Source organism: Lactuca sativa, chromosome 3 (assembly GCF_002870075.4).
Source record: "Lactuca sativa cultivar Salinas chromosome 3, Lsat_Salinas_v11, whole genome shotgun sequence".
Classification (NCBI taxonomy): domain Eukaryota; kingdom Viridiplantae; phylum Streptophyta; class Magnoliopsida; order Asterales; family Asteraceae; genus Lactuca; species Lactuca sativa.
The window spans coordinates 168,639,816-168,649,412 of NC_056625.2; positions in this window are offsets into that span (position 1 = coordinate 168,639,816).

Consider the following 9,597-nt stretch of genomic DNA (forward strand, 5'->3'; position numbering starts at 1 on the left):
GCTCTCTGGCTATCATGACCAAATAAACACTTAGTCTGAAAATGAGGATTCTTCTATGGGTAAATGAACATTTTACCCTTCTGGTCCAATTTGGGCCATGACGTAGGACAAATCCTTTCTAGTCCTTCTAAAATCACTAAGGCCTATTAATCCTCAAATGGCCAAATTTTCTAAATTGGGATTTCCTATCCAACCCTACTAAACCTTAAGCCATTAACTGACTTCTGTAGGCCCAACACAACCCACAGCTACTATGTCCAATACTTGGCCCAAACCAATCCCAATAACAATAAATCCGTTGACTAAGCGTACCTCTCTATATGCTGTGCGTACAGCTGAAAGAGCTTGTACGCTGCGCGTACTGACGTGTATGCCCAACGTACTCTCTAGTTAAGCTCTTTTCTCCAAAACTGCTTAATCCCTTAAGAAACTATGTCCAAATTACAGATCTGAGTCCAATACTTCGTCCTAGACCATAAAGTCGATCACTTGGTGGCTTGCAAGCGACCAAATGAGCCCAACACTAAATAGTGACAAAGAACCATCATGGAAATGGCTAGATCTCTTGCATGGCTTCATAAAAGCCTCAAGGTTTGCAACTTTATAGCTAAAGGAACATATTGAGCTTCAAGGGTGGCAACCCTAAGATCAAAAACGAAGTTGCATGCTCAAGATCAAATCTTTGGATCTAAAAAGGTCCAAATCTTCAAAGCCCTAGATCTATGATTCAAGAAGGAAAGGTAGGAGCTTTATACCTCCTTTGAGTGCCAAAAGGTGAGCTTGTTCCATACCCTTGAGCTCAAGATACTCAAGTTCTTCTTCCTTCAACCTTGTTTCACTTCTTCCAAGCCCTTCTTCACCAAAATAAAATCAAGAGGTCAAGCACGAAGCAATGGAGTAAGGGACGAACTACGGTTTTCTAAGAGTGAGGGATAGGTGAGGTAGCCAAAGGGGAGGCTCTAATGGGGTTTATATATGTATTAAACCCTGAAAATTAGTGTTTAGCATCTGCCCGCGTACGCTGCGCGTATGCCCTCGAGTCTTGCGCATCCAATGTGATTACTATGCCCCGCGTATGGCTTATGGGCAGCCCACTCCTTGGCCCAATCTTTAAAGGTCCATTCCAAAAGGGGCCATTGCCCAACATTAGTCCAAAACCAATATTAATTTGAATAATCAATTAATTCCTCGAGAGATAAATGTTACACTTCACCCCCACTTGTATCAGACTTCGTTCTCGGAGTCTGCTGCTGCTGAATCTGGAAACAACTACGGGTAGTGCTCCTTCATCTCCTCCTCGGACTCCCACGTTCACTCTGAACTTTTCCTGTGCTGTCACTGAACCTTCATTGATTCGACTCTCTTATTTCTTAGCTCCTTCGTCTTTCGATCCAGGATCGCCACTGGCTTCTCGATGCAATCCAGGCTGTCATCGACCTGAATGTCCTCCAAAGGTACAACCGCTGACTCATTTACTAGGCACTTCCGAAGCTGAGAGACAAGGAAAGTGTTGTGGATCTGGCTGAGCTCGGTTGGAAGATCTAATCTATATGCCACTTTGCCCACCCGGGCTATGACCCAGAAGGCGCCGATGAACCTAGGGACTAGCTTGCCCCGCCTCCGCAACCGAATAACACCTTTCCATGGCGACACTTTCAGAAGGACCATGTCGCCCACTTGAAACTCCAACTCTGAATGCCGTCTATTGGCGTAACTCTTCTGTCGGCTCTGAACAGTTTGGAGCCTGCTCTGGACCTGCTGAATCCGCTCCGTGGTCTTAAGTACTACTTCCTTACTCCCCATGACCCTCTGACCGACCTCACCCCAATAGATTGGGGTCCTACACTTCCTCCCGTAGATCATCTCGAAGGGAGGCTGATCTATACTGGAGTGGTAACTGTTGTTATACGAAAATTCCGCTAACGGAAGGTACGTATCCCAACTGCCACCGAAATCTAACACTCATACTCGAAGCATGTACTCAAGAGTCTAAATCGTCCTCTTGCTCTACCCGTCTGTATGAGGGTGGAAAGCGGTGCTGAAGTGGAGACGAGTCCCCATCTCCTCGTGAAACCGCTTCCAAAACCTGGAAGTAAAACGGATGTCTCGGTCTGACACCACCAAGACAGGCACTCCATGATGTGCCACTATCTCTCGTACATAAATCTCGGCATGTTTCTTGGCCGATATGCTCTCCTGGATCGGTATGAAATGAGCACTCTTGGTCAATCGGTCCATGATGACCCATATCGAATCGACCCTAAGTGCGGTCCTAGGAAGCTTAGTAATGAAGTCCATAGTGATATCTTCCCATTTCCACATGGGAATGTCTAACGGCTGCATCTTGCCGTGGGGCCTCTGGTTCTCTGCCTTGACTTTTCTGCTGGCCAGACATCTCTCCACATACCAAGCTACGTCCCGCTTCATGTAGGGCCACCAATAATCGGGTCGAAGATCTCTGTACATCTTCGTCGCCCCTGGATGGATGGAGAACCGCGACTTGTGGGCCTCATCCATCAATACCTTCCATACTCCGCCCCAGTACGGTACCCAGACCCTCTCATGCAGGGTCAACAATCCTCGGCTATCATAGTTAAACGAAGCTACTCGGCCCACTATCCTCTTACACTTCTGACGCTCCCCCTTCAGGCCTTCAACCTGCGCCTCCCTAATCTGCTCCAGCAGTGGAGTAATCACTGTCATCCTCATACAGATATCTCGGATCGGAGTCGCTATCGTCTTGTGGCTCAGGGCGTCAGCCACTACACTGGCCTTGCCCGGGTGGTAAAGGATCTCATAGTCGTAATCCTTAACCACGTCTAACCATCGACGCTGCCTCATGTTCAGATTCGGCTGATCCATGAGGTACCTTAAACTCTTGTGATCCGTGTAGATAGTACACCGGACCCCGTAGAGGTAATGCCGCCAAAACTTGAGGGCGAACCCCAGCTCTAAATTGTGCGTCGGGTAATTAGCCTCGTGAGGCTTCAACTGTCGTGAGGCATAAGCTATCACACGCCCCCGCTGCATCAATACTGCTCCCATACTTATGATCGAAGCATCATAGTAGACTACGAAGTCATCTACTCCCTTTGGCAGGGTGAGAAGTGATGGTTCACACAGTCGTTGTCTGAGCGTCTTGAAGGCTGACTGCTGCTCAGGACCCCAGTGAAACACCATTGACTTCTTGGTCAGTGGGTCAGCGGAACTGCTATCTTGGAGAAGTCTTGGATAAATATCCTGTAATACCCTGCCAAACCCAGGAAGGTCCGAATCTCGGATGGAGAATTCGGGACCTCCCACTGCATCACGGCCTCTATCTTGGCCGGATCAACTAATATACCCTTCTGGTTGACAACGTGCCCCAGAAACTGCACCTCGCGCAACCAGAACGCACACTTGGAGAACTTTGTGAAAAGTCTCTCCCTCCTCAAGGTCTCTAGCACCTCCCTCAGGCGATCCTCAAGCTGCTCCCGAGTCATGTAATAAACCAAGATGTCGTCAATGAATACTATTACAAACCGATCCAACATCGGTCTGCACACGCGATTCATGAGAGCCATGAACGCGGCTGGAGCATTGGTGAGCCCAAACGGCATCACCACAAACTCATAATGACCATAGCGGGTCATAAAAGCGGTTTTCTACACATCATCATCTTTGACCCACATCTGGTGATATCCGGACCGTAGATCAATTTTGGAAAACCAAGATGCTCCCTGAAGCTGGTCGAACAAATCATCTATCCTCAGGAGTGGGTAAAGGTTCTTCACCGTTACCTTATTTAGCTCCCGGTAATATATGCACATACGGTGCGACCTGTCCTTCTTCTTCACAAATAGTATCGGGGCTCCCCAAGTCGAACTGCTTATCTTAATTAACCCTTGTCTAGCAGCTCCTGTAACTACATAAACAACTCCTGCATCTTGGGAGGAGCCAACTGATATGGTGCCTTGGCTATCGGAGCCGCACCAGGGACCAGGTCAATCCATAACTTAACCTGTCTCTCCGGAGGTATCCCAAGAAAATCCTCCGGGAATACGTCCGAGTACTCTCGTACTATTGGTACATCATCAACTTTCGCCTTACCCTTATCCTGGGTATCCATGACATAGGCAACGAATCCTACACATCCCTTCTGGAAGTAGCGCCTCGCTCTCGCTGCTAAACAAAGAATCGGTGCCCCTTTGGGGCTTAACCAGTCCATACCTACTATGACCTTATTCCCTCGCAGGGGAATAAGTAGGCCCGCGCTGTGGCCTCTTGCTCTGAATCACTAACTCTCCCCCACTAGGACTGCGAATCGTCATTATTGCAGCTCACAATCTATCAGTGCCCCTTTGGGGCTTAACCAGTCCATACCTACTATGACCTTATTCCCTTGCAGGGGAATAAGAACCAAGTCCACTGAGAACTGCTCATCAAACAACTGTAGCGTACATCCTCTATGAACCCTTGCGACCCTGACGATCCTGTCATCGGCTATCTCAACTTCGAGTGGGCAATCCAGCTACCCCGGAGCTCTACTAAATCATTTTCTAAGTGCAAGTGACACAAATGATCGGGTAGCCCCCAAATCAAACAATACCATAGCTAAAATGCCGTTCACTAAGAACGGCCTTATAAAAAAACACACAAACATGAGAAACAAAACAATATCAAATACAGAGATAATAGAAAGGTACATAACCATCACCATGTCAGGAGTAGCTCGTGCCTCCTCTACAGTAAGCTGAAAAGCCCTGCTCCACGCTGTAGGCGCCTCCACCCGGACCTGACGGTCATCTGTAATCCTCAATGTGGCAGGAGAAGGTGCTACCACCTTCCCTGGTGCTACTAAACTTGGGCACTAGGACCGCTTGTGTCCCCTCTGATTGCACTGAAAGCAAATTAGGTCTGATGCTGGTACTAATTGTGCAATCTTGGCTCATGTGACCAGTTCGGCAGCATTTGTAGCAACCCAAACTCCCTGCCTTGCACGCTCCCTTGTGCATCCTGCCTCATTTGCCACAATGACTGTGACTCTGCTGGCATCGAGATTTGTGATCTGGTAGCTTGAGCTTCTTGCCCAAACCTCCTGACTGAACTCCCTCTGGCTTCCTCTTCCTCTCCATCTCTAAATCCAACTCTCTCTCTGTCTCTCTCTGTCTCTCTCTCTCTCTCTCTCTCTCTCTCTCTCTCTCTCTCTCTCTCTCTCTCTCTCTCTCTCTCTCTCTCTTGCCCTCGCTATCATATCCTCCAACATCTTGCAGCTAGATCGGCTCACAAACTAGAAGATATCACTCCGCAACATCTCGTGATATCGGGCCTTTTTCATATCCTCATCCGTCGCATAGTGTTGAACGAGAAGAGCCCTCTCCTTTAACTTGGCGGTAATCTCCGCCACAGTCTCTGTCGTCTGCTGGAGGTCCTAAAACTCTCTAGCAAGCTGCTGCACCTCAATAATAGGTGCGAACTCGACTCTGAACCTGGTCGTGAAATCACTCCAGGTCATAGCAACTAACATAGTGTCATCTCCAATGGCTCTCATGACCTCCTCCCACCAATCTCGTGCCCTGCCCTTTAGAAGACAGGACGCGAGCCTAACATTGTCCCCCTCGTGACACCTGCTGGTGCGGAATGCGTTGGCGACATCTGCCAACCATCTAGTACTAGAAATGGGGCCTCGAGCTCCCTGGTAATCAAGATCTCCACATGCCCTGAACTCTATGAACGTGAGCGTGCGTGACCCCATCATGGCCGCCACCTCAGTGTGAAACACACTCAATCTCTCATCCATAAGCTCCACAATACCCTCCTTGATTGAACCGAAGATCACATGATTCTGCTCAAGTATGCTACGCGTGATCTCTGAGGAGATGAACTCTCTAGTCTACTCATCTAAATGCTCGACTCTAGAGCCTAAACCTGATCCCTCTTCGGCACCTAAACTGCCGACTGCTGGTCTAGGGCATAAAACCACCATTCTGAAAACACATAATGGCAAACGTCATAATACAATATAACTCGAGGGATCACATCTACTATAAGTTCCCTGGTCTTGCCTCACCCTTCCTTGATACGAGTATGGATCCTCTACTTTCAGTAGCACGGACCCATACTACCTTCCACATCTATCCGTACTTTCCTCAAGAACTACCTTGACTCCACCAAGTCCCTTCTACTGCTACTGCTCTCTGCTACTCTAATCCTAGGCTTGCCCTAGGGGAAATCACTAATCCACTCTCCGCTATTAGCTACATAAGAAGTATCTGCTACCTCCTCTTAACTAGCTCGTGAATACTATTACATATCACTAGGACTAGATAATTCTTCGAATGAGAGATCCTACCCTACAACGGTTGGACTCAAACAAGAGTTGCACAATAGAGCTAGACCTAAGCTTCTAAAATTCTTTAATCCTTGCAGTATGTAATGTAACATATTCATTTAATAGTTAGTAAAAGATAGCTAAGACTCCTAAAAGCATAAAGCAAGCAGCATTCAAGCATCAAGTACACATAAACAAGCATATACTACTCTGGTTACCATACTGACAATTCTGTACTAGCATGCAGTTCTCATAAACTTGAAACACATATAACAGGCACATAAGGCATCATTCCAAGATCCTTAGTCCTACTCTAGCATGATGTTCTAATAAAGCTGATAATCATAACATGGCATAAACTTGTATGGGTAGTTTGGTAGTAATTACTTGAGCTCGGCTGATTGCATGCACCACACCATTTTCTTTTTTCAAATTTCTTTTCTATTATCAAAATCCTTTTATAAACATGGCTTTTCTTTTGAAAACTTTATACCACTTCCTTAGTTTGAGTTCACACACACCCAAAAGTGTGCCCAAATCCCACAAACCAAGGCTCTGATACCAACTTGAAACATCCTAAAAATACAAGCCACAAATTTCGTTTTTAAAATCATTTAACAAACATAATGTTATCACCATAAAATAAAAACATCAACCATGTATATCAAAATCTCATAAAATCTGTCAATATATAACTGTCTCATATAAAAATATCAGAGTAAGCTCCCAGGCTAATAAAACTGTGGTGTGTGCCATGCCATCAACCCGAGCCCTTGCCTTTGCTAGCTGAAGTACCTGAAACCAAAATTGAAAACTATAAGCACGAAGCTTAGTGAGCTCCCCCAAACTACAACAAACCATACAAAGCACATATAACAAATAACATAACTCTGGGACTACTCCCAACTACATCGGGAAGTTTCTCGACATTGGCTTACCCGACATCGGACTCCTGTCCGGCATCGGGCTCACCCCGACATCCGACTCCATCAGGGATCGGGTCACCCCGACATTGGGATTACCCCGACACATACATAAGATAATCACATAATCTGCATCGGGCTTACCCCGACCTCGGACCGAAGCCCGAAACAAATAACATATAACACATAAACTAACATACATCAGGCTTGCCCCGAAATACATAATACATGGCATAATGACTAACATACATCAACCTTGCCCCGAAATACATAATACATGTAGTAATGACTAACATACATCAGGCTTGCCCTGACATCGGGCTGACCCCGGAACACTTAACATATAACATATAACATAATCGCATATACTGCATCGGGCTTGCCCGACATCGGACCGGAGTCCGGGACACATGACACATAACACATATACATGAATGAATCACAAAGACTACAATCATAGTTAACTACTTCTCGGGACCGCCCCGGCATCGGACTAAAGTCCGGAAACATATAAACTGCATCGGGCTCACCCGATATACTATAACTACTTAAACGGGTCGACATTGGTGCCTTAGACCCGTTCATACTAGAAGGAAACGCACCTCGTATGACTGACTGCTGAAAACCCGAGTGAGAAATCCCTGACTGCTGTTCCAGTTGCTCTCTGGCTATCATCACCAAATAAACACTTAGTCAGAAATGAGGTTTCTTCTATTGGTAAAATGACTATTTTACCCTTCTGATCTAATTTAGGCCATGACCCAGGCCCAATCCTTTCTAGTCCTTCTAAACTCACTAAGGCCCATTAATCCCCAAATGGCCAAATTTTCTAAATTGGGTCTAACTCTTCAAATTGGGCTTTCCTATCCAACCCTTCTAAACCTTAAGCCCTTAACTGACTTCTGTAGGCCCAACACGGACCACAACTACTATGTCCAATACTTGGCCCAAACCGATCCCAATAACAACAAGTCCATTGACTGAGTGTACGCTGAGCGTACCTCTCTGTACGCTGCACGTACAACTAAAAGGGCTTGTACGCTGCGCGTACTAACGTGGACGCCCAACATACTCTCCATTTAAGCTCTTTTCTCAAAAACTACTTAATCCCTTAAGACACAACGTCTAAACTACCGATCTGAATCTAATACTTTGTCCTAGCCCATAAAGTCTATCACTTGGTGGCTTGCAAGCCACCAAATGAGCCCAACACTAAAAAGTGACAAAGAACCATCATGGAAATGGCTAGATCTCTTGCATGGCTTCATAAAAGCCTCAAAGCTTGCAACTTTATAGCTAAAGGAACACATTGAGCATCATGGGTGGCAACCCTATGATAAAAAACGGAGTTGCATGCTCAAGATCAAATCTTTGGATCTAAAAAGGTCCAAATCTTCGAAACCCTAGATCTATGATTCAAGAAGGAAAGGTAGGAGCTTTATACCTCCTTTGAGTGCCAAAAGGTGAGCTTGTTCCAGACCCTTGAGCTCAAGATACTCAAGTGCTTCTTACTTCAACCTTGCTTCACTTCTTCCAAGCCCTTCTTCACCAAAATAAACTCAAGAGGTCAAGCACACAAAGCAATGGAGTAAGGGACGAACTAGGGTTTTCTGAGAGTGAGGGACAGGCGAGGAGGCCAAAGGGGAGGCTATAATGGGGTTTATATATGTCTTTAACCCTGAAAATTAGGGTTTGCTATTTGCCCACGTATACTGGGCGTACCTCATGGTACGCTGAGCGTACTCCCCCGAGTCCCGCACATCCAATGCGATTGCTACGCACCGCGTACGCCGGGTTACACCTCGCATACGACTTATGGGCAGCCCACTCCTTGGCCCAATCTTCAAAGGTCCATTCGAAAATGGACCATTGCCCAACATTAGTCCAAAACTAAAATTAATTTGCATAATCAATTAATACATCGAGAGACGGATGTTACATTTTGTATGTCGAAGAACCGCATAGTGAAGTTTTGTATGAAGATAGTTTAAGTTACTTTAATCGACATTGCTTATATTCCGTGTATTATCCGGTGAGCCATTCATGGTCATCATAGCCAGTTGCTTTAGATTATTTTACTCTTTTGATGTAACCTTTGGGACCCTATAAATAGAGCATCCCACTTCTTGTAATCCTTACCAATTTACCATATATCGATTTATTAATCACTGAATGTTTATCAATATCATATTTTTCATCTCTATATCTTAAGTTATCTTTATTGATACTTAACCGAGTCTCTCTTTACTTGTGTTTTTCATCTTATACTAACTTGTGTTAGCATGCAAACCTTGTTACGATTCAACCTTGTGTCTACTTGTTTACTGCTTATTGATATAAACTTGCTGCTATTTATTTTCCTTA